Source organism: Oryctolagus cuniculus, chromosome 13 (genome assembly GCF_964237555.1).
Source record: "Oryctolagus cuniculus chromosome 13, mOryCun1.1, whole genome shotgun sequence".
Classification (NCBI taxonomy): Eukaryota; Metazoa; Chordata; class Mammalia; order Lagomorpha; family Leporidae; genus Oryctolagus; species Oryctolagus cuniculus.
In genome coordinates, this window is record NC_091444.1 from 98,137,072 (window position 1) to 98,163,035 (window position 25,964).

The 25,964-nt window shown below is 37.0% G+C and overlaps 1 protein-coding gene and 3 pseudogenes across 2 annotated transcripts in view; 2 read left to right on the plus strand and 2 right to left on the minus strand.

The window, feature by feature from the left end:
- The window catches only part of LOC127489251 (ankyrin repeat domain-containing protein 26), a 235,550-nt gene that overhangs the window by 15,767 nt on the left and 193,819 nt on the right, over window positions 1-25,964 (plus strand). The window lies entirely within an intron of this gene.
- LOC127489249 (protein disulfide-isomerase TMX3 pseudogene) lies at window positions 1,402-25,698 on the plus strand (annotated as a pseudogene).
- Window positions 13,092-14,982, minus strand: LOC138845037 (zinc finger protein 567 pseudogene; annotated as a pseudogene).
- On the minus strand, window positions 17,373-18,526 carry LOC100352947 (F-actin-capping protein subunit alpha-2-like; annotated as a pseudogene).

Here is a 25,964-nt window from a genome sequence, read left to right on the forward strand (position 1 = left end):
AAAAGTATTTCTAGTGTAGCAGAATATTCATGATCAACAAATGTTGTACTTCTGCTAAAAATCTTATGTGGTGTTTTGTAATGAGAAAAATACAAGTTAACAAAAAATTGACATCCAATTTTTCAAAACCTATTGACAAGTATTTAGTTTAGAAACTAATAACCAGTTGGAAAATGATTGTGTTTTTGGGCTTTGTTCCCATTGCCTGCGTGCTCCAATATCAGATCCACAGTTGCTGAGGCATGATTGCCCAGCATATTCCTGTATTTCTGGAAAAATTTCTGTGTATTGAGAAAGCCTATCAGAATCAAGCCATTATCCTTCACTATCTATATTAGTGATGTAGATGGCTCATTGGTTTTCTTGTTCCATTTTTTTCTTAAAGCCTCTTTTCATCAATTCTTAACACAGCAGATTCCTTAAAATATAATTAAGATTATGTGATTCCTCTGCTCAAAACCTTGTACCTGCCTCTCATCTCATCATTCAGTATGCAGTGTCAAAGTTCTTCCTCATGCCTACAAGGCAATACATGATCTGACTTTCTCTCTCTGACTGAAACGTTTGGTTTCTATCTCCTTCACTCTGCTCCATCTGCACTGAATGCACCATTTCTTAAACACTCTAGACATCCTGTACTTGAAGCTTTTCCTTCAGATATCCTCTTGATTGTTTCTTGCCATTTCTGTAGATTTATTTACATAGTATTTCCATATCTAAGTGTAAGAATCCTTGATACATTATTTTAAAAAGACTGATGAATAATTGTCTTTTTTTTTTCTTTATTTGAAAGAGTTAGACAGTGAGAGAGACAGAGAGAAAGGTCTTCCTTCCGTTGGTTTACCCCCCAAAATGGCCAACACGGCCGGTGCCATGCTGATCTGAAGCCAGGAGCCAGGTGCCTCTTCCTGGTCTCCCATACGGGTGCAGGGGCCCAAGCACTTGGGCCATCCTTCCTGCCTTCGTGGGCCACAGCAGGGAGCTAGACTGGAAGAGGAGCAACCGGGACTAGAACCCTGCACCCATATAGGATGCAGGTGCCACAGGTGGAGGATTAACTTAGTGTGCCACGGTGCTGGCCTCTGTCTTTTTCTTTTTCTTTTTTTTTAAAGAAGATTTATGGGGGCTGGTGCCGTGGTGCACTAGGTTAATCCTCTGCCTGCAGCGCCGGCATCCCATATGGGCACCGGGTTCTAGTCGTGGTTGTTCCTCTTCCAGTCCAGCTCTCTGCTGTGGCCTGGGAGGGCAGTGGAGGATGGCCCAAGTGATTGGGCCCCTGCACCTGCATAGGAGACCAGGAAGACGCACATGGTTTCAGATCGGAGTAGCTCCAGCCATTTGGGGGGTTAACCATTGGATGGAAGACCTTTCTCTCTCTCTCTTTATAACTCTTGTCAAATAAAAAAAAAATAAATAAATAATGTATCTGAGAGACACATTACCAACAGAGAGAGGGAGAGTCAGAGAGTTCGGTCCTCCATCTGCTGGTTCACTCCCCAAATGGCTGCAAATGGCAGGAGCTGGTCTGATTGAAGCTAGGAGCCAGGAGCTTCTTTTGGGTCTCCCGTGTGGGTACAGCAGTCCAAGTACTTTGTCCATCTTCCACTGCTTTCCCAGACAAATTAGCAGGGAGCTAGATGGGAAGTGGAACAGCAGAGAATCAAACCAGTCCCCTAATGGGATGCTGGCACAACAGGTAGAGGCTTAACCTACTACACCACAGTGCTGGCCCCAATGAATAATTGTCTTTTGGACATCAATTGATGTATAGTTTTATGGTTGGAATTGGCTCATTCAGAACTGGCTTAGCACCATGGTGTTTTTACATTTTTTTTAAGATTTATTTTATTCATTTCAAAGGCAGAGTCAGAGACAGAAAGAGGTCTTCCATCTACTGGTTTACTCCTCAAATGGCTGCAACAGCCAGAGCTGAGCCGATCTGAAGCCAGGAGCCAGGAGCCTTTTCGGGTCTCCCATACTGGAGCAGGGGTCCGAGGACTTGGGCCATCTTCCACTGCTTTTCCAGGCACATTAGCAGGGAGCTGGATTGGAAGTGGAGCAGCTGGGATTAGAATTGGCACCTCTAGGCAGTTCTGCGTGGTGAGCATGGCCGCTCGGAGAAGCCGGGCCGCCATCAGGCTGTGCGCCACAGTTGTTTTACTTAATGTGGCTTTCTGTAAAGGATTTGTGGAAGATTTAGATGAATCGTTTAAAGACAATCAAAAAGAGGACATTTGGCTTATAGATTTTTATGCACCGTGGTGTCGCCATTGCAAAAAACTGGAACCGATTTGGAATGAAGTTGGCCTTGAGATGAAAAGCATTGGTTCTCCAGTTAAAGTTGGGAAGATGGATGCTACTTCCTATTCTAATTAAAGGGGGATTTGGCATATAATTACAGAGGACCACGAACTAAAGATGATATTATTGAATTTGCTCACAGAGTATGTGGGGCTTTAATTTGGCCACTTCCAAGTCAGCAAATGTTTGAACATGTACAGAAGAGACATCGTGTATTTTTCGTTTACATAGGTGGAGAATCACCTTTGAAAGAGAAATACATCGATGCTGCTTCAGAATTGATTGTATATACATACTTTTTTTCTGCCCCTGAAGAAGTAGTTCCTGAGTATGTGACACTGAAAGAGATGCCTGCTGTGCTTGTTTTCAAAGATGAAACCTACTTTGTTTATGATTAGTATGAAGATGGTGATCTGTCATCATGGATCAACCGGGAGAGATTTCAGAATTACCTTACTGTGGATGGCTTCATTTTGTATGAACTTGGAGATACAGGAAAGCTCGTGGCTATTGCAGTTATTGATGAGAAAAATACATCACATGAGCATACCAGATTAAAGTCAATTATTCAGGAAGTTGCTAGAGATTACAGAGACCACTTCCATAGGGATTTTCAGTTTGGCCACATGGATGGAAATGACTATATAAATACCCTGCTGATGGAGTGATGAATTGGCAGTGCCAACTGTGGTTGTACTGAATACTTCAAACCAGCAATACTTTTTGCTAGACAGACAGATTAAGGATACCAAAGACATGGTCCAATTCATTAATAACATTCTGGATGGCACAGTAGAGGCCCAAGGAGGTGATAGCATTTTCCAGAGATTGAAGAGAATAGTATTTGATGCCAAATCTACCTTAGTGTCTATATTCAAGAGCTCCCCGCTCATGGGCTGCTTCCTCTTTGGCCTGCCACTGGGTGTCATCAGTATCATGTGCTATGGGATCTACACAGCGGACACTGATGGGGGTTACGTGGAGGAACGGTATGAAATATCAAAAAGTGAAGATGAAAGCCAAGAACAGATAGAAGAAAACAAAGAACAGCAGGAGCCAAGCAGTGGAGGCTCTTTAGTGTCTACTGAACAAGAGCCCAAGGATGTGTTAGAAAAGAAGAAAGATTGAGACTTTCCTAGTGTACAATATTTGATGGTGTTTCAGATCATTAAAGAGTCTATTTATTGAATTTAGACATTTAATCAATCATCTTTACAGAAGAAAACATGTTCTTTGTATTTTGCTAATATCAGCTGCATGGGTTAAGTAGTCCATTCATAAATGGGGAGATGTTTGGAGCAAAGAAATGAATGGTTTGTGTAAAAGAAACAGAATCACATCACTCCGTCAGATTTATGTTATAGCTGTTACTACAAAGCATCAGTTGTGTTTGCATGTTTCTCTATCTGAATATTCTGTGACTAAAGTTCTTGGACAGAGGATGCAATTGGCCAGTCAGGTAGAAGATACATGTTTGATAATACCTCTGCCTCCTACAATCCTTTCCCCTTCTATATTTTGGATAAGATTTGTATGTACAAAATAGTCTTTAAAAATCTAGGCACTTTAAGGAAAACTAATAACTTTTTCTGAATTTCAAATTAAGATTATGAGGATAAAAATAATGTGGTTTTATATAATATAGTAATTTTACTTTGTTGTTATTTTTAAAGGAGAGGAAATGTTACTTTTTAACTTTGTAGTCACTTACAAAATTTTCATATGGGCATATATAGTGGGCAAAAATAATGTGATCACCTTTGCAAAATAAGCAGGATTCTCTGGGAGCATTGGTTTCAGCCATGCCCTGAAAAACTCTGAACAGGTATCTCATCCGTCATCACAGGAAGGGAAGGGTGTCTGTTAATCTTACCCTGCCTTTTAGCCATGACAGACTAGTGTTTCAATTTGAGTCACTTTTATTTTATATATTAAGATTTCTTCTAATACTTTCTTTGATAAAAATCTGATGCTATTCAAAAAGTAATATATATCATATTTTTATGTTTATGGTATATAAACTTTATTGTAACTTATAGTCCAAAATATGTATGTGTGTATACGTGAAATTTCTTGATACCCATTTATCATGTAATGCCATGTTCTTGATGAGGAGCGTGTCAGATACCTCCATTCTCACTTCTGTCACTCTCTTCAGTCAGTGACCTCATCTTCTGTCATTAATGAGATAATAATGACAGTTCTGTCCCAAACAATGACTAACAATTGATATTGTTTAAATCACAGTTTGATATGCTTATTACAGAGTGTTTTGTTATTTTTGAAGCCTTTGTTCTAAGTTTAGAATTTTTATTAGAGAACTATTATTTGGTTATTCATTGAATAATTATTCATTATAAAGGATTCTGCTAAACATTTAAAGATACGTAATTTATGATCCTGACACTGAAGTTGTTTGTGGCTTTGGTTACCATGGGCTACCTTTGCTTGTTTCTGATGCCATCTGATGAGAACTAAACTGAAACTTCTGTATATTAAGGACACAGAAGTACTAGTTATTGTTGTGTCCATGTGTTCTTTCATTGTTTAATAACTAAATAGCCTTTCTTAATGTTTGGTACCCCATTATCATTTTATTTTCATTAGTGAAGCAAGTTTGCAGTCACAAGGAATTTTAGGAACTATTAGAATGAAATGCTCTTAAATGGGAACTAGAGATACTAATTTAGCAAGTAGATTCCTTTTCAAAGGGTAATAAAAGGTTCTTTGGGAAGATAAATGTTAATGCTTCAAATTGTCAAGCTTGTTTTGCAGTAGTGAAAAACTTAGTACAGAAGTCTCATTGGAGACTCAAGCTGTAAGCAGGTGAACACTTAACAATGACTTGAGCACATAGTGCATTGATTTTTTAAATTGATTTTAATATTAAAATGTTATTTCTCTGCATAGATTTTTGTAGTCATCACCTGTAATTGCTGGAAAAAAATTAAAATGAATTAAGCGCAGTGTATATCAGCAAACGAACAACCAGTAGTCTTTGTATTCTGTGGTGCTATTCTTCGTAAGTGACTGCCTTAGTTCTGTTACACATTTCACAACTCTGCTGTTGCCTCATTGTTGAGGGGATTTTAACATGTGTGGTGGGGAGAAATGTGTATGTTGTTTGTAAGTGACTAGTGTTATTTCTGCTTGTATTAAAATTTTGATTTTGCTTGTTTCTGTTTGGGAATATTTTTGCTTACATTGTCAGAGTGCTCAGAAAACAGATTCAGAAATTTCTCTGTTATGCTTTTCTCTTCAATCAGCTATGATACTAGACATTTACCATGGATGCTACTTCCTTTGCAGGAAAAAGTACTTCAAAATGAAGGCAAATCTTTTAATAATAATCTAGTAGAAGAGTATCAATAGTATTATAATTCAGTGGTAAATCTTATCAAAACTGCATATATGAGTAATGCCATCACTTTGGAATCTGGAATTTTTGCCATTTTGGTTGCAATGAAGTTCCATTTCTAACTTTAAAATTCAGAATTCTGGGCCCTTGCTGTTGGTGAATCTGGTGCTCATATAATATTTAAGGGTATTTCAAAGAGAAAGTGCATTTTTTCCCAAGTACTCTGTACCCATTACACCTTGCAGTCTTTTTGTTTCATTGTATAAATAAATATTCTGTAGCTATTGTTATCCAAAACATGTTTGAGGTATATTATACCTGGAATTTTCGTTTTTCTCCTCACACGTAGTATTTCATAGTATCTGGTATAGAAATAACAAAGATGCCAAATGTGTAGAGTTTGAAGGAAAGAGGAGGATAACATCTAGCTGTGCTGCTTTTGTTTACTAGACTTAGTTGTTAATAATATTTCTTGTATTTTGTTTGGGGGCTCTTTTTGGGTTTTGGTTTTGGAAAAGGTAAATTTTCATCATTGAATCATATGACATGGAGGTAAGACTGAGGGGGAGGGGAACTGCTCAGCTATTCTTACACTGAAATTGTTATATAAGCCAACATGAGATGTTAAGACTGTCACGTAATTGGTGGGATTAAGTTTACTGTTTTATTTTTATAAATATATATTTTTTTTCTGAATGTGTCTGAGTCCAAGAGTGGGCAAAAAATTAATTTTCTGCTTCAGGTTAATCTATAAAGATTTTGAAAGTTTGTATTACTAACTTGTTGAATTCATGACACCACTTGTAAATCTTTGTTTTTCTAAAATAAAGTTATTGAAAACATGAAAAAAAAATTGGCACCTCTATGGGATGGGCACTGCACCACAGTGCCAGTCCTAGTTTTACTTTGTAATTGTTGAATTTTTTTATTTAGTGGGACCATTAAGTCTTGGAACATAATATATGTAAAATGTTATCTCTAAAATTAAAAATTAAAGAAATAAGTAGTTTAGATATAGAATCTTTTAAAAATTTTTTTTGACAGGCAGAGTGGACATAGAGAGACAGAGAGAAAGTTCTTCCTTTTGCCATTGGTTCACCCTCCAATGGCTGCTCCGTGCTGATCTGAAGCCAAGAACCAGGTGCTTCTCCTGGTCTCCCATGCGGGTGCAGGGCCCAAGGACTTGGGCCATCCTCCACTGCACTCCTGGGGCATAACAGAGAGCTGGCCTGGAAGAGCGGCAACTGGGACAGAATCCGGCACCCCGACCGGGGCTAGAACCTGGTGTGCCAGCACCACAAGGCAGAGGATTAGCCTAGTGAGCCATGGCGCAGGCCCGAATCTTTTAAATTTTTTTATTTGAGAGACATAAAGAGAGAGCCTTATACAGCAAATATGCAGGGACATTTTGAATTGTTTGCATACTTCCTAGGAATTTATGGGCACAAAACTTTCTCTTGTGAAATATGAAATCCTTTTAAATCATATGGCAAGTTCTTTAATGTTATTACTTCTAATAATTAACTATATTCTTGCAAATTATATTTTTAATGGTGGTATGGTAGTGTATGCTATGGAAATTTGATTTTTATAAATTTGAATGTTGGATTATTTTAATTTTTTAGTATTATAAAAATGCTGCAACAAACATTGTGTAAATATTTCTTTTTACATTTTTTGACAAGACATTGTATTTGCCTTGAAACTGGTACAGCAAGAATTTCTTCTTTTTTTTTTTAAATTTTAGCTCCCACATAAAAGGGAGAACATGCAGTATTTATCTTTTGGTGTTGGTTTATTTCTCTCAACATGATGTCCTCCAGTTGTAACCATTTTGATGCAAAGATAGAATTTCATTATTTTTCTATCTGAATAATAATCCATTGTGTGTGTGTGTGTGTGTGTGTGTATCACATTTTCTTCATCTATTTTTCTGATGACAGATACCTTGGTTGGTTCCCTATCTTACCTTTTGTGAACAGTGCTGCCCTAAATAATGTTGGTACAGGTATTTCTTGGATACATTGTGTTCATGTCTTGGATATATGCCCAATGGTGGGATTGCTGGGTCATATGGTAAATCTATTTCTAGGTTTTTATGATATTGCCAGTTTTACAGTTTTTGCACTACTTTGCATTCCACAGTGTATAAGAGTTCCCCTTTCTCCATATCCTCGCCAGCATTTGTTACTCTTTGTCTTGTGGAAAATAGCTGTTCTATCAGGGGTGAGGTAGTATGTTATTGTGGTTTTGATTTGCATTTCCCTGATGCCTGATAATTTTGAACATTGTTTCTCATAGTTGTTTGCCATTTTTGTTTCTTCTTTTGAGAACTTTCTGGTGAGGTCCTTCTTTTGCCCATTTCTTTACTGGATTGATTATTTTCCTATCATTGAATTTTTTTTTATATCCTGAATAGGTAGCTTACAAATATTTCCCATTGTTTTGGATGTCTCTTCACTCTGTTTTTTCTTTCAGTTGATGTACAGAAGCTTCTGAGTTTGATATAATCCCATTTTTTCTAGTTTTGGTTTTATTGCCTGTGATTTGGGGGTCATATGCAAGAAAAATGTTTCTTTACATGTCCAAGTATTTTACATTGAAAAAAAAATGCTTCAATATAAATTAATGGGTTAAATTCTAAGAAGCTTTTAAAACATCTGACTAATTTTCTAAATGGCTCTCAAAATTAATATTAATTTATAATTCCACCAGAACATGTGATATCTATTTTTTCCCAACCTAGAATGGTTTTTGACTCCTATTGGTTTATTCTTAACGCATATAGAGTGAGAATGAGGGGACGTGATTACTGATTAGTTTTCCAAAACCTTTTCATGCATAGAAAAAACAACCTCTATTGTATTTCTAATAATTACATGTATGTTTATAAATCATAACTTATTAGTGATTAGTTAACTGTCTTTCCTAATTGATGGTAATTAGGACTATGCAAAGAAAAGGCAATTTTTAACTTTTAATTTTACTGGATAATTTCAAAATTGCTTTTGTATAATATTTATCAGAGGTACTGATAACAAATTTACCATTTATCAAAGTGTTCTTTCAAGCATATCTGTCTTTTGAAGAAGAGATTGAAGTGAGACATAAGAAACATAATAATTACAAAGAAAAATATTTGATATAAAAATGTATTAGAATATATAAGCTTCTTAATAGGAGCCAAATTACAAAATGAACATTTTCTTTTCTAACAAAATGAATACTAAGATAAGGATTTTTACCTTAAGAATAAGAGAACAGATAAGTCAACAACAGGAGTCACTGTGCACTTACTCCCCATGTGGGAATCCATGTCCTTAATGTGTTGTACAATGTGAATTAATGCTATAACTAATACTCAAACAGTATGTTACACTTTGTGTTTCTGTGTGGGTGCAAACTGTTGAAATCTTCAGTTAATATATACTAAATTGATCTTCTGTATATAAAATGGTTCTTCTGTATATAAAATTCATTGAAAATGAATCTTGGCCGGCGCTGTGGCTCAATAGGCTAGTCCTCTGCCTGCGGCGCCGGCACACCGGGTTCTAGTCCCGGTAGGGGCACCAGATCCTGTCCCGGTTGCCCCTCTTCCAGTCCAGCTCTCTGCTGTGGCCCGAGAGTGCAGTGGAGGATGGCCCAAGTCCTTGGGCCCTGCACCTGCATGGGAGACCAGGAGAAGCATCTGGCTCCTGGCTTTGGATCAGCACAGAGCGGCCTTTGGAGGGTGAACCAACGGTAAAGGAAGACCTTTCTCCCTGTCTCTCTCACTATCCACTCTGCCTGTCAAAAAAAAAAAAAAAAAAAAAAGAATCTTGATGTCAATGGAATGGGAGAGGGAACCGGAGAGGGGAGGGTTGCGGGTGGGAGGGAAGTTACGGGGAGTGGGGGGAACACTGTAATCCAAAAGCTGTACTTTGGAAATTCATACTTATTAAATAAAAGTTAAAATAAAAAATAAGGGTAAAAAAGAATAAGAGAACAGAATAAATGCTGATGTGTTCTATGAAAAAACTAGGGAACAGTTAGGGAGAATCAAGGAGCAATATTGCAGAGAAGTAGAGATGAACAAACATCTTGAACTGACGGTTAGCATAATAAAAACAGAATTGAGGACTTTGAAAAATGATTTGAATCTGGTAAATTAATTGTTGCTAAAAATTTACATTTCTAAATTTAATCATTACTAAGTATTATGTTGCCTTCATTTCATCTATATATATATTATATATATATAACATATGTATGTTAGCAATCTAAAATTTATTTTAAAAATAAATTATATGTTTTCTAAAATTATTCATTGTAGAGCTTGGCACCTACTGGTACTCAGTGCATGTTTTCTCTATAAAGCAATGAAAGGTGAATTGAGTTCAACCATTCACATACAGCTTGATTTAGCCATGTTTATATTAAAATTCAGGCTAAATAGCTGTGAAATTATAATAAAATTATTTAAATGTTTTGTAAAGAAACTTTATTTTACAGTTTCATCATTGCCTGAATTTGAGAACTGTTTTTGCTATTTGATGACTTTAGCTGTGATTCATGACATTTTTTGTTAAATTTTTAAAATATTTTATTTATTAATTTGAGAGGTAGGGTTGCAGACAGTGAGAGGGAGAGACCGAGAGAGAGGTCTTCCTTCCATTGGTTCACTCCCCAAATGGCTGCAACAGCCAGAGTTATGCCAGTCCAAAGCCAGGAGCCAGGAACTTCATCCAGGTCTCCTACATGGTTGCAAGGACCCAAGGACTTGGGCCATCTTCTGGTGCTTTCCTGGGCCACAGCAAAGAGCTGGATGGGAAGTGGAGCAGCTGGGACTAGAACTGAAACCCATATGGGATGCCAGTGTTACAGGTGGAGGATTAACCTACTGTGCCACCGCACTGGCTCCATGAAATTAAAAATTAATTATTTCCTGTAAGATACAGGCCCTGGAGCTTTGGTAGGTTGCTTCCTCTTAACAGAATTTTTAAAAAATTGTCACTCTTAAATAAGCCGTTAAACTATTTTTCCTGAAAGCCATGACATGACCAACTTATGAAATATGTCTTTAGGTGAGAGAACAGGAAAACAATCCCCAGAGTTCTCTCTCAAGCCAAGAGAATGCAGAAAAACTGCAAGATGAAATGCAGCTGATTCACCTTTGCCAAAAAAAAGAGGTAGACATTGCACCAAAGGAAGAGATTATGAGGTATTTTTCTTTATTTGTTGTCAAATATGCATGTGTATGTTTTCATATGTGTAGATCTATACAACCGCTTGCATCATGGAACATATAGGACACTTTTAATCCAAATATGTATGTATTTTGTAGAAATAGTGGTGGTGGTGACATTTTCAGCCAGTTTGGTAATGTCATGTTAATTCAACTGCGCTTGTCTGTGACTCTCTGAGAGTGGCATTTGCTATGTCCTCTGGGATCCTTGTTCTTTGCAAAAGAAATTACCTGAATTTGCTGCTGGCTACTTTTCTTAGCTTGCTTCTTCTCCATAAAACCTTCAAGGTTCAGACATCTCTGTCTACTCATAATTATTTCTGTCTGTTTTAATGCAAGCTGCAAAAATGTATTTCATTTAGTTTTTTAAATTCATTTTTAAAATTTTATTTTAGGTATACAAAATTATTGTATTCCAGGTACACAGATTTAGGAACATACTGATGCTTCCCACCTACCCTCCCTTCTGCTCATGCCTCCACCATTCCATCTCCTTCCTTTCCTATTCCCTCTCTTAACTTGTGTACTGATCTACTTTCAGTCTATTTATACTCAAAATATTTACCGTACACTAAGAGTTCAACAAATAGCAAGAAGACACTGTTCCTAGTAGTAGAGAGCTGTTAGTAATCATCAATGGTCAGATATCAATTTTCACTCCCATATATTACATTTTTGGTATTTGTCTTTTGGGGACTGACTTATTTCACTAATTAGAATGGTTTACATTTGAACCCATTTTGTTGCAAAACACAGTATTTTGTTTCTTTTTAAGGCTGAGTAGTATTCCATGGTGTGTGTGTGTGTGTGTGTGTGTGTATGTATGTGTGTATATATATGTATATATATACACACATACATAGAGTTTCTTTACCCATTCATCAGGTGATGAACATCTGGTTAGATTCCATATCTTAGCTATTGTGAATTGAACTGCAATAAACATGAGGGTAAAGATAAATCTTTCATATGCTGATTTCATTTCCCTCAGGCAAATTCCTAGTAATGGGATTGCTGGGTCTTACGGCAGATCTATTTTTCAGGTTTCTAAGGTATCTCCACACTGACTTCCACAATGGCTGTACTAGTTTGTATTCCCACCAAAAGTGGATTAGGGTATCTTTTCCCTTACATCCTCACCAGCACGTGTGTGTTTATTTTTCAAGCTCATGAAACATTTTATTGTACATAATAAAAGTGGTATTTTTTAAAAATAATTTCCAGGCCAAATCTGCAGGAATACATGAGGAATGGATTCCACTGAAGTATAATTAGCAATACTTTATGGAATGCATCATTAATCCACTCCACTTCTCATAGTAAATACAAATGTTCACTATAGACTTGAAATTCCTATAACATCAGTAATTCTATTCTTTAAAACTGGAATGGCATACCATATGTAATCTCAGCTTTTCTAATTTACAACCATTAAGAATTACAGTATATCCAAATAATGCATTTTAAAATTGTATATGACTCATTAGTAAGATATTTTTCTACTCAATAAATAGGAAAATTTGAATTTTAATATTACATTGAATTTCATCACTTTTCAAGAAAAAAACTGAGTCATAAGTTCAGGATTTTTTTTATAAACAAATACTGACAGCAGTATTTTTATAACAGAAAATTATAAAAAAACAAATATGCAGCAAAAGGATAAATATCTAATCTATTCTTAAAATGGAATAGCCTACAAAACTAAAATGAATACACTATGGCCACATGCAATAATGCACAAGTCTTCAAAATGTTGAGTGAAGCAGGACACAATTCATGATGTATGTTCATATATAAAACATGCAAAAAACTACTTTATGACATTATAAGCCAGGGAAGTGGTAATCTTTGGAGGAAAAGCTAGCTACTCTTTATTACACAGAGTACAATGAGGAAGAGTTCAGAGATTTTTTTTTCTTTTCAAGAGAGACTGATGCTTATAACCACTTTATAATTTGCCTCTGCATGTATTTTTTAATAAAGTATGAATTAAAACTTTAAAAAATAGTTCATAGCTGGTAAGAGTTCACTAACAATGATTACACCCATTTCATACACTAGTAAACAGTAGTTATGTAATATGGTACTTAATAATCAGGATTATGTTTGTGATTAAAATTACATAAACATGTAAAACATGCTTTCTTTAAGAAACCCTAAAAGTTAAAAATAACTTTGGAATAATTCACAAAGTAATCAAATAATTTACTGCATTTCCATCTTTTCTGCTTTATGAGTTCTCTGATGGAAAATGACATTAACCTTATAATGAAAGAACTTAAACACTCATTGCAAACTTCTCACCTGTGTGAGTTCTCTGCTGTACAATGAGATTGGTCTTCTAGTGGAAGCACTTTCCACATTCATTACATTTATATGGTTTCTCTCCCATGTCTGTTCTTTGATGATGAATGAGATATGACTTCCTACTAAAAACTTTCCCACTTTGAGGACATTCATAGGATTTCTGCCCTGTGTGTATTTTCTGATGTACAGTGAGGATTGCTTTCTGGCAAAAGAACTTCCCACATACATTACAGATACAGAGTTTCTCCCCTATGTGAATTCTCTGATGTAGAATGAGATTTGTCCTCTGACTGAATGACTTCCCACGTTCATTACATTCATATGTTTTCCCCCTGTATGAGTTCTGTGGTGATCAGTGAGGTATGACTTCATTATAAAGGCCTTCCTACACTGAGGACATTCATAAGATTTCTCTCCTGTGTGTGGTCTCTGGTGTTGCTACAAGGGTTGTCTTTTGGCAGAAAGACTTTCCACATTCATTACTAATGTAAGGTTTCTCCTCATTAAGAGTTTTCTCATGAAGAGCAAGGGTTGTCTTTTGGGAGAAGGATTTCCCATATTCATTACAAATATATGGCTTCTCCCCTGTATGAGTTCTCTTTTGGACAGTAAGCTTTGCCTTTTGGTGAAAGGACTTCCCACATTCTTTACAAATTTTGAGTTTCTCCTCAGTGTGAATCCCCTGATGTAGAGACAGTGTGGTCTTCATTGCTCTCATACGGTTTCTCTTCTGTAGTCTCTGACTGAGGTGTGACTTCAATCTGAAGGCATTCCTACATTAGGAACATTCATATGCTATCTCCCCTGTATGTGTTCTCTGGTGATCAGTGAGGGCTGTCTTTAAATGGAAAAGACTTACCACATTCACTACAAAGGGTTTCTCTCTTGTGTGAGTTCTTTGGTGATCAATGAGATATTACTTCCTTCTAAATGCATTTCCACATTGATGGCACTGATAAGGGTTTTCCTCTGTGGAAATTCCCTGATGTAGAATCAATACTGACTTCCTGCAAAAGGATTTCCCATATTCAGAGCATGTATTATTTTTAATATTAGTTGCTCTTCTCTTTTTATTGTACACAGATGAGCTTTTCCCCTCTGTATGCTCTGCTATGTGTAATTGTAATTAAGCCTCCTGTTTTAAGGAATTATTTCTCACTGCATCATGTCCAAATGACTGACTGGAGTTCTCGTCTTCTGATACTGTATAAGCCCTTCATTATGACTGAAAGCCCTAACACTTTGATTATTGGATTTGACTTGAGGATCAGTTTTCTCTTGCTTTGTACTGAGGGGTGATTTCCCATGTCCATTATACTCACTGAGTCTCTTTCTTTCTGGACTTAGATTATTGATGATCGATTTTGAAACACTTTCCAAAATCTTTCCATGAATATCATTCAGGAGGTAAGATTTTTGAATTATCAGAATTTTTGCCTAGAGTGATTGACTTTGACTTTTCATATATGTTACTCTTCTCTTTAATTGGTTTCTTATAGTCGATGCATACAATTGATCTAGAATATTTATCGTTATGTTCCTTGAATTTCACTGAAAAGTCTTTGGTTTTCTGGTTCTCTTCTAAAGTGTGACCTACAAATGGTGTCCATGGCTCTTCTCCTCATTCCAATTTGAGGATCATATCAGACTTGGTCGTGTGACACTGCACAGAGATGAAGTGCCAATAGTTTTCCAACATGATGTCCATGTAAAGAGTCTGCTGAGCAGGAACTAGGTGCTGCCACTCTTCTTGAGTAAAGTCCACAGTCACACCTTTGAATGACACTCATCCCTGTTCCATGGTTTTGAGGTTTTCAAGAGATTACCTGTCTTTTCTTTGGGCTCCTCTTTAGAAAAGGGGTGGTTCCTGAGCACTCGATGAGGATTCCATGGATGGAGGCTGCCTGGGTTGCCTGGGATCCTCTCCAACTGGGACAAATAAGGCCCACCAGTGTGTGGGGGCCACAACATGCTTACAGGAAGAACTGAGGAGGCAACTGGAGAAGTTTCCCAGCAACAGCTGTCTCAGAAGAGATGACTTACACTAAATTATAATGTTACCAGTCTTGTTAGCCTCCTCTTGTCCTTGACTTTTGTCTTGTCTTCCCTTTCCATTTTCCCAATCCATCTGAGCTGGAGATAACCCACCTTTGGCCAAGTGTCAGCAGCCTGAACCTGTGTACTCTTGTGTGGACAGTAATTCTGGGTTAAGAATTATATGTATTAAAATTTGCCTTGTTATAACACATTGGTGCCTTTATGATAAAAATAACTCAGGGACATGTGGAATTCAAGCTAATTTACATAGCTGTTACAAGAAAAAAACACTAAATTTCTGAAGTATTATTTTCATTTAATTTCAGAATCTTAAAACAGAATTCGACCTTGGCCTTGTTTAACAAAAGTTTAGTTAAACACTAAGTTGGCTAAATAACCTTCTTGAAAGGTTTAAACACAATGGATAGAGAAAAATGCTTTCCCTCTAATCATCTTAAAGAAATGGAAGAGGTGAGGGAGAAGGCAAATGATTTCTGCAGCAGTATATATGGCTAAATCCATCAACCACCTTAAAGTAGAATTTTTATTACTGACCTCATTTAAAAATAATTGTGCAAATATAAAAAATTGCCCATTTTCTAAACTGAAGACAATTGTAAAGTTACAGTAAAATATTTTTGAAACACCTTAAAAATTGATAACCATGAACTTCATTTTAAGAAAGGCCTAACAGAAGTAAATACAAAACAGAAAGTAAACTCCGTTTTGTTGCACATGACCAGATCCTGTTTTCTTTACTGCTGTGTAGTATTCCATGGTGTACTTATCCCATGATTTCTTTATTCAGTCTTCAGTTGATAGGAATTTGGGTTGATTCCATGTTTATTCTGTGAATTGAGCTGTGGTAAACATGGAGGTAAAGATAGCTCTTTTGTATGCTGATTTTATTTTCTTGGATAAATTCCCTGGAGTGGGATGGCTGGGTCATATGGTATCTCTATATTCTTGTTTTTGAGATATCTCCATACTGTCTTCCATACTGACTTTATCAGTTTACATTCCCACCAACAGTGGGTAAGAGTATCTTTTCCCCCACATCCTCACCAGCATTTATTGTTTGTTGGTTTCTGTATGAAAGCCATTCTGATTGGGGTGAAGTGAAACCTCATTGTGGTTTTGATTTGCAATTCCCTGATGACTAGTGATCATGAGCATTTTTTCATGTGTGTGTTGGCCATTTGGATTTCCTCTTTTGAAAAATGTTTAAGTCCTTTTCTTATTTCTTAACTAGGTTGTTTGTCTTGTTGTTGTGGAGTTTCTTGGTCTCTTTATATATCTGATTATTAACCCTTTATCAGTTGTGTATTGTTAAATAAACAACAAGAGTCACTTTGTGCCAACTTCCCATGCAGGACATCTGTCCTCAAAGAGTTGTATTATGAAACTTAACAATAAAGCTTGTTCTCAAAGAATTCATTTTAGCATCTTAAGTGGAGGATATTCTTATGTCACACAAATTATAGTTATGTCTAAGTGCTCACAAAAGATGTATCATTCCTAGCTTCCTCTTTAAAGATAATTAAGTTTCAAAAAAAGTGAAATTACCATTGAGATGCAATGATTTTGAACAGCCCTTGTCTGGACTGTTGAGGAACAGCTTTTGATCTTATTTTTTAGGCTTTTTTTGTTTTTAGATTTTTGTTTTGATTTTTTTCTCTCTTTCTTTTTATCCCTCAAACAAAGTGTTGAACTCTATACTTAGAACAGAGTTAATCTTCTGTGTATGAAGTTAAATTAAAATCTTAGTAAAAGAACAGACTGGGAATGAGAGAGGGAGGGGGATGTGGTGTAGGTGTATGGATAGAAAGGTAGGTAAGGTGGGAAGAATTACTATGTTCCTAAAGTTGTACTTAGGAAATGTGTGCAAATAAAAAAGAGCCATAATCCACTCAATTTTTTTAAAAAAGTAAATTAAACCCATTTTCAATCCTTTCTGAAATGAAAAGTAGTGATTGACTAGCTAAGCTATGTGCTGTAATCAAACTGTTTAACTACAGTGATTTTAAATGGCAACAGCCCATCTGACTGGGCAGCTTGGCAGTTCTGAATACTTTTGCAAAAATTTCCTTTTTTTTTTAATGCAAAAGACACTAAAGTGTGAAGTGGCCATGCAGTGTTCATCTATGAATCCTCCATCTCTTTGCCAATCTTGTAGCTAAGGATCTTGTTCCAATCAATCTTACTGCATGTAACTGGCAACTGCATGCAACTGGCTTTGAAAGTAGTGTCAGACATTATCTGATAATTCACTCACAGCAGTCTAGTATTCATTTCTCACAGTTTATATATTTTTTGTAAGTTATTTTGCTATTTGTGCCTCATTAGATTCATTGGGGAATAGATCTTTATGACTCACTAGCTGAACAATACCATCTTCATAGTGAGGAACCTGAATTGTCAAAGATACCAACGACCTGAAGAATTGAAGGTGTGACTGAAAGCTTCCGCTCTGATCTCCGGGGCCATTCCAAAAGTTTTTTGCTTCAAACTGATGGTTTTCTATGCATGCAATAATGGTTTGCTGTCCATCTATGTTTACTCTATACAGTGCAGACCCCCTTTGGATCATGTTCTTTTACATAAGCACAAAGATCAGTTTCTGCTGACCTTCTCCCTGATCAATCACATTTTCTGCTTCTTGGATCTTGGATCAGTTACTTACTTTCTAAAGTGACCAAATTTGAAACAAAGTCTGTTTATGTATACAAAGTCTGTTATCAATATGTTGGATTTAGTCATCTCACCAAATATTTTCATTTACAGCATTTTTGGTTAAACATTTATATTACTAGAGTCCTTTTCGTATCCATGAAGATATGTAGAATTCCAGAGCAACTGAATTATGATATAAAACTTAATATGTATTCTAGATTTTGGATTAACATTGGATTGCCTCTTTTTCTGATCTTCATAACGTTCAATTTTTATGGGAGTAAACAGATGCAAGTTATACTATACACATGCATGTGTTGCTCCTTTGCTGAGAACATTATAATTATGAATCAGTAACTTAACATCGTTAAATACCTCATTAAATTCTCCAGGAGGGGAATGGATGATGAATTTTGCTGCTCTAAGCACTGTCTCCTCATCAAACAACCGCTCCTCTAGATCTTCCATCCAACATTTATTGTTTATTTCTGTATGGGAGCCATTCTAATTGGGTGAGGTGAAACCTCATTATGGTTTTTATTTGCGTTTCCTTGATGGCTAGTGATCCCGAGCATTTTTTCATGTGTCTGTTGGCCATTTGAATTTCCCTTTTGAAAAATGCCTGTGAGAGTCTTTTGCCCATTTCTTTACTCGATTGTTTGCTTTGTTGTTGTTGAGTTTTTGAGCTCTTTATAGAGTCTGAATATTAATCCTTTATCAGTGCCATAGTTCATAAATACTTTATACCATTCTGTCAACTGGTTCTCAGCTTGCTGAAGTTTCTTTTCCAGATCAGAAGCTTCTCAGCTTCATGTAATCTGATTTGTAAACTTTGGCATTGATTGCCTGGGCATGTGGGGTCTATTCCGAGAAGTTTTTGCTTATGCCAATGTCTTTCAGAATTTTAACTATATTCTCCTCTAGTTATTGGATGTTCTCAGGTCATAGACTTGTATCCTTACCCATTTTGTGTTGATTTTTGTAGAAGATGTAAGGTAGAGATTTTGTTTCATAGTTCTGCATGCAGAAATCCAATATTCCCAGCATCATTTGTTGAAGAGACTGTCCTTACTTCAGGGATTGTTTTTAGCTCCTTTGTCAACAATTACTTGGTTGTACATATGTGGATTGATTTCTGGAGTTTCTGTTCTTCACTTGATCTTAGCCAAAAGGCTGAGAAGTGATTGAGTTTATATTCTTGTCCATTGGTCTACATGTCTATTTCTGTGACATAAATTTGGCCTTTCGACAAATGGCTCTATGACCTCTACAAAGGTATAATCTCTCTGACCCTTTACTACATTCTTGCATGACGTTAGATAGTTGAAATAAGTTGGTGATTTTTATACCTTTCAAAATTGTTTTGAAGAATCAAGCTTTTTGAAAAAAGTTGCATGAGACCAGATTACGCAAACTGATCAAAGTAGAGGTGTGTGACTAAAAGAGGACTGAGGCTCTAAAACTGGCTTCCTTATGCCTTCAACTTGCAGTGTCCTCTGTGGAAACTTAGACTTCTGTAGAACCTCAGTGAAAACTGGGAGAATCCTTGTAATCAGCAAAATGCTCTGGGACATTATTACATTGTTTTCCAGTTTAGAATTCCCTCATTTAAAAAATGCTAATTTATTTGAAAAGCAGTTACATACAGGTGGGTAAAATAGCAATAAAGATAGACATTTCACAGCTGCTGGTTCACTCATAAAATATCCATGGCAGCTGAGAGTGAACCCCATCAGAACCAGAAGCCAAAAATTCAATCTAGGTCTCCCATGTGGGTGACAAGCACCCAAGGATTTGATTGATCATCTGCTGCCACCCAGAGTACACATTAGGAGGAAGCTGGGTTCAAAAGTGTTGCTAGGAATAGAACGCATCCCCTGCAACATGGGTTGCACATGTCCCAAGTGGTATCTTAACCACTGTGCCTAACACTTGCATCTGAAAGATACATCTAAGTACTCATCTAACATCTGCCGGTTTTCCCTCATCAGTAGGACTAAATCACCCTCACCTCCTCCTTTCCAAGACAAAGCCAGAGATAGCCTCAACACTCAGGGCTCTTTTCCTAAGCTATTCCCTTTCTGGAATAGTTTCCTCCCACACCCTGACTGTCCTTTGAATGGCGGAGCTTCGGTGTCTTACCTAGAATCTCTTTCTCAGAGACAGTTGACCTCAGCTGTCATTGATTTAAAGTATTTCAGGGTCAGAGGCGGGCTGGAGAATTTCTGTAGGGGAAGGCTGCTCCAGGGGTGGATTAGTGGCAATTACTTCTACTCTGTATTATTAATATAAGAAATAGAAGAAAAAAGTGAACTCTGCTTAAATTTGTTTACCAAAGCTGTTCTTCAGTACAAGGCATGCAATTTTTCAAGCAGTGTATTCTACTTTTCACCTTGTAAAATTTACATTTACAAATAGTTTTATGAGTGAGGCATAAAAGCTTAAGATCTATTTACATAGAAAGGACACTTTTAGGAACAGAATTTTTAGGGGGAAAGGTAACATCATATTGGTAACAGAAAATGTGATTCACACTTTACATAGTTTTCATGTGATACATTCTTTGAGTAAGGCCTTCCCTTCCATCTGGCACTGAATTTTTAACTTTCATAATACCTAGCTTGCTCATTTCCCTATTTTTCATTTCTATAAAGCTTTTCCATAAAGCTCTTTTCACAGAAACATTATGAAAAACTCCCTCAAAATATTGAAGAAGTTGCCAGTCGAAAGCATTTGTCATCACACCTAAATCTTGAAAAGCATTGGATATCATACTGTCCTTATTACTGTCCTTAAGCAACACAGGGCTATTTTAGGCCCTGTTTGGGGCATTTAATGAGATATTATATTTTCCCATTTATTTCTTTGAAAGGCAAAGTGACAGGGATATAGAGAGCTCCTCTATTCAATCTATTCTATCCAATTCTGTTCTGTTTAATCCCCAGATGCCTGAAATAGTCAGGGCTGGACCAGGATAAAACCAGGATCCAGAAACTTCATCAGATGTTAGATGCCTAAAGATTTGAGCCGTCATCAGCTGCCTCACCAGGCAGATTAACACTAAACTATACTATATGCACAGTAGCAAGGATTCAAACTGACATTTCAGTATGGGATAACAGCAACTCAGGTGGTGCCACCACACAGATCCCAGGGTATCATTACTTTTAAAAGCTTCAGTAAAAACACCCTAGATGAAAACACTTGACATACAGTGTGAAATATTCCCACAATTTCATAATTAAGTAAATAAAACTAAAATTAGCCAAGCAATTGAAACATTGGTCCTAACTTCTGAGGAGAAATCAAAGTTATAATTACAGAGCTACATCTTTTTCCTTATTTATAACCTTGGTAGTCATGAATCATGAACTAACTTGAACAATAGCTGTTACCTGAATTTAACATTTTTCCAGCAAATATTATGACTATTTGTGTCCATAAGAATAAATATTGGCTCTTAGAACAGATAGTGTGGCATATTCATTTAATATTTTGCCAGTAGAATTTTCTCCTGACATCCTGAGAGTATCATTTCCTCTATGCATGTACTTAAGATTCTGTGCTGAAAACTGAATATAGAATATATTGTGTTTTTAGTTTTAATTATTTTTATTCTATTTAAAGCAGAAAGAGAGAGGGCCAGAGAGAGACAGAGATCTTCCATCTGCTGGCTCTCTCCCCAGATGTCCACAACAGACAGGGCTCAGCTAGGCTGAAACTAGGACACAGAACTCAATCTCCCATGCAGGCAGTAAAGCCTCGAGTTCTTGAGTCATTTTCTGTCTTCCCAGGGTGTGCGTTACCAGTAGTGGAAAGATGACCCGAACCAGGTTCTTGGATTCAGATGCACTAAAACTTGCTCTTATTAAACTTTAAATTTTTAATTTTCTACAAGTGGATTCTAGAAAATTCAATTTAAGGGAAAATAAAGTGACAAAATTCACTTAATTTTATAAAGGACAGATTTTTCCTAAGAATACCCAAAAAGTTCATTTAGTATAAACCACGACTTGATATTTTAACCTTCTACTGCTAAGATGAAGCAGCACACTTCTAAAATAATGTATATCAACAGCCTTATACTAATTGTACTTTATATTAGATTAGTGAAATAGCATTACACAAAACTGCTGTCTATTAGGTAATCTTAAAATCATCAAGAATTTTGTTAGATGTGATTTTTGTATTAAGCCATCTTCAAGTTGGGTCTATAAGGCCTCATTTTCTAAGTAATGCATTGTCGCTCCCCGTCTTCGTGGAGGAACGACACAGGACCCTGGGCTGTTCTTTTGTCTGCTCGGCCCTCCCCGGGTTTGCTGCTGGTTCTTCCCGGGTTGGCTACCGACCCTTCCACCTCCGTGGAAGGGCGGCTCCCCCTAGCCACTTTCCCCACTTCCGCGGGGGAGCAGCACACCGCCGGCCAGCTCTCTCCGGGGCTGCTCAGATGTTCCTCAGGTGTTCCCGGTGCATGTTGTCTCTCTCCTCCTTTATAGTCCTCTTCCTCCAATCCCAACTCTGCTACCTACAAGCTGAGTATGCTGCTCTCCTGAAATCAGGAGCAGGTCCTACAGTTTATTGGTTGAACTGGAGGCAGCTGTGTAGAAGCTGTTTCCTCCTCTCCCAGCGCCATATTGTGGGAGAGCAGATGCATAGAATAAGTCTTAATTCCAGTAACTTAGTCTAGTCCGAGTTGCTCCCCACAATGCATGATTTGCATAATGATGTATCCTATTGACTGTAAATGGGATAAATAACATTTCACTTATTTCAGATGCTAGAGGAGATACAAATTTAAATAGAGAACTAGATGAGGTATATTGCTATAATTTGTTAATTGAATTTGGATGAATTGTCTTCTGAAATCAAATGTATATTGGAAATAACAGCACTTTCCATTGCTTGGTTAATAGAAATGGCATGAAATATGTTTCCTTGATGAATCTAATTAAATATGTGAAAACATATACATGATAATGAAGAATATGTCAATTTTTAATTTAGTCATCACATTCCATAGCTTTTGAAAAATCTCAGAGCCTATGCATTTCTTATTTCTGAATGGATACTTTTGCATCTCTGTGGTACTGCCAGCCCACACAGTACAATTCAAAGAACACAACAGCACTATCAGCTTCTCAGGTTATGGGAGAGATACCAAGCCCCAGACTCCCAATCACCCGTGAATATTTAGGCAGCTACATTTCATGAAGCTGTAATTGGCTGGTGACCTCTGGACATTTACTTTAACAGTGGTTTATCTTTTCCTCATAGGAAGAACTCCAAATTCCTTAGCATGGAATAAAAACATTTAAGTCAGTTTGGCTCTTGTCAGTCCAAACTAGACTCTAGAATTCCATCCATTTTCTTCCTTACCTCTAGCTTTTTGCAAATGTTATGTTTCTCCCTCTTTCTAATACACATTTTCAATGTCCTCTTGGTGTAAAATTACATGATGCTTGAACCAAATTTCCCACAATATTGGTACAAAATTAGGACACATGGCCCTTCTGTGTGTTGTAGCAATAAACTGTTTTATTCCTTTATTCCTGTCATCCCATCTATGACTCCGAATGGAAATGACCTGATTGTGCTGTTGGGTTTGTTTATGATTATTGATGGATGGACTGTCATCGTCATTACTTACCACATGTTTGCTGAACAAATGAAAACCAAGAGTTCCAAGTCTTAACACAATGATAACTAATTGCATACATAACTATGGGCAAACTGTGTACAGTAGCGATTTTGTTTTGTAGTCATAGTCATACCTATATATTTTTTCTTAACCGTGTTAGGGTTCTCAAACTTTAAAATACTGACTTAGACTTCATTAACTGTGAAGTCTTCCAGATAAAAAACAGAATTATTATTATTTCTTCTTTTCAGGCATTGATGAACTGGAATCTGAAGCTTATCAACTACTCCTTTCACATATAATGAGAAGTCAAATCTAAATCATTATCTAGTGCTGAAAATGCAAGAATGTGTAAATATTTAAAATAAAAATTATATAACCTGGAGATAAATGTTCCTGATTATACTTTTTACATAATACTTTAGATTTTTCTACTAAATATATGATTGTGAAAATTCTCTTTAAAAGAAAACACTTTTGAATTATGTGTGCTTGATCAAAAAATCCAGCTTTCTAAAATACTTATTTGGAAAGATGAAAGACAGGGAAAAAGTGAGAGAGAAAGGGAGGGGAAAGACAGTACTCCCTCCCACTGGTACACTGATCCTTGGGGCAAAGTCAGTTGCCAGGAACTCAGTTCAAGTCTCTCACTTGGGTGGCAGAGATCTCAACAACTTAAATGGATAGCCCCTGCCTCCCACAATGCACTTGTCACAGGAAGCTGGAATCAGGATTACAGCTGAGACTCAACCTAAACTTTTCCAATATGGATTGCAGACATTCCAAGTAGTCTCGTAACTGCTGTATCCAATGCTGGGCCCTACATTTGAAAACTTTTCTGAGGATCTGTAAGTTACTCTTGAGGAGGTTTTGCAAATGCAAACCAGTGATACTAATAGACCCAGTGTGTCCATATGCCAGCTGTTAAACTGTACCCAAATTGTTATTAATATCCCCAAACTTACAGAATTTCAACTTTATGCACTGATGCTAATAGAGCTTTCTTTACAGGGAAATTATGTTTACCTAAGCTTTTCATGTTTTCTGTTTGTTTATTTTTTGTTAACTTTTTAGAAACAATCTCTTTTAAAAGATTTATTTATTTGAAAGAGTTAGAGAGAGGCAGAGGCAGAGAGAGAGGTCTTCCATCCACTGGTTCATTCCCCAAATGGCCACAACAGCCAGAGCTGAGCTGATTTGAAGCCAGGAGACAAGCGCTTCTTCTGAGTCTCCCATGCAGGTTCAGGGTCCCAAGCACTTGGGCCATCTTCTACTGCTTTCCCAGGCCATAGCAGAGAGCTGGATTGGAAGTGGAGTAGCCAAGACTCAATCTGGCACCCAAATGGGATGCTGGCACAGCAGGCATCAACTTTACCTGCTTTGCCACAGAGCCAGGCCTGGAAACAATCTTAAAATTAGAGAAAAGTTCCTAATTCTAGTATAAAGAATTTCTCAACCTGAAACATTTAAGAATAAACTGTTGAGGACATTAGACGATCACCACTGATTACTTTCAGATTTCTTTTCTACAAGTGAAAACCTTGTGTATACCTATAATACAACCTTCCTAATCAGAAAGTTACCACTCATACATTCTATCATTCAATCCTTAGATTCTTTTCAAGTGTTGCTACTTAACAATGGGTACTTTTTATGACCAAAGGATCCCATTCAAATTCAGTGTGTTGGCATAGTGTTTCAGTTTGGAATATGAATATTTGAGAGGCACCTAGAAATATCTGGTTAAATTAGCATTTGGGAGTATTTGGACAAGCCAAAGTAATCAAATTAATCAGTTGAAAATAAAGCTTTGATTTTCGAATGAAACTGAACTGAGTTGCAAGATGTGATGTTGTAACACCAGGCAGAATTTCCTAGTGGGCAAAAGAATCTGCAAGAGTTGGCCAGGGTTGGGGCTTTGCATGTGTGTTTTCTCCACCTGGTCTCATAGTAGCAGGTTGGGGAAGTTCAGCAACTCCAGTAAATTCGGTTTTGGGGCTCCTTTCTACTGCACACTGTCTCTACTGCAGCAGACCTTTTCCAAGAAAAGATTGAAAAGCCTTCGCTCCTGAAATTCCTGTCTTTCTCATTTCTCTAAAAAGTATTTATACGAGTTCCTTATATGTGTTTTATCATTTGTGGTCATAACATATGAGACACCATTCCTTTTTATCCTTTTTTAAAAAAAAATTTAAGGTGGGCCGGCACCGTGACTCACTAGGCTAATCCTCCGCCTTGCGGTGCCGGCACACTGGGTTCTAGTCCCGGTCGGGGCGCCGGATTCTGTCCCGGTTGCCCCTCTTCTGGGCCAGCTCTCTGCTGTGGCCAGGGAGTGCAGTGGAGGATGGCCCAAGTGCTTGGGCCCTGCACCCCATGGGAGACCAGGAGAAGCACCTGGCTCCTGCCTTCGGATCGGCACGGTG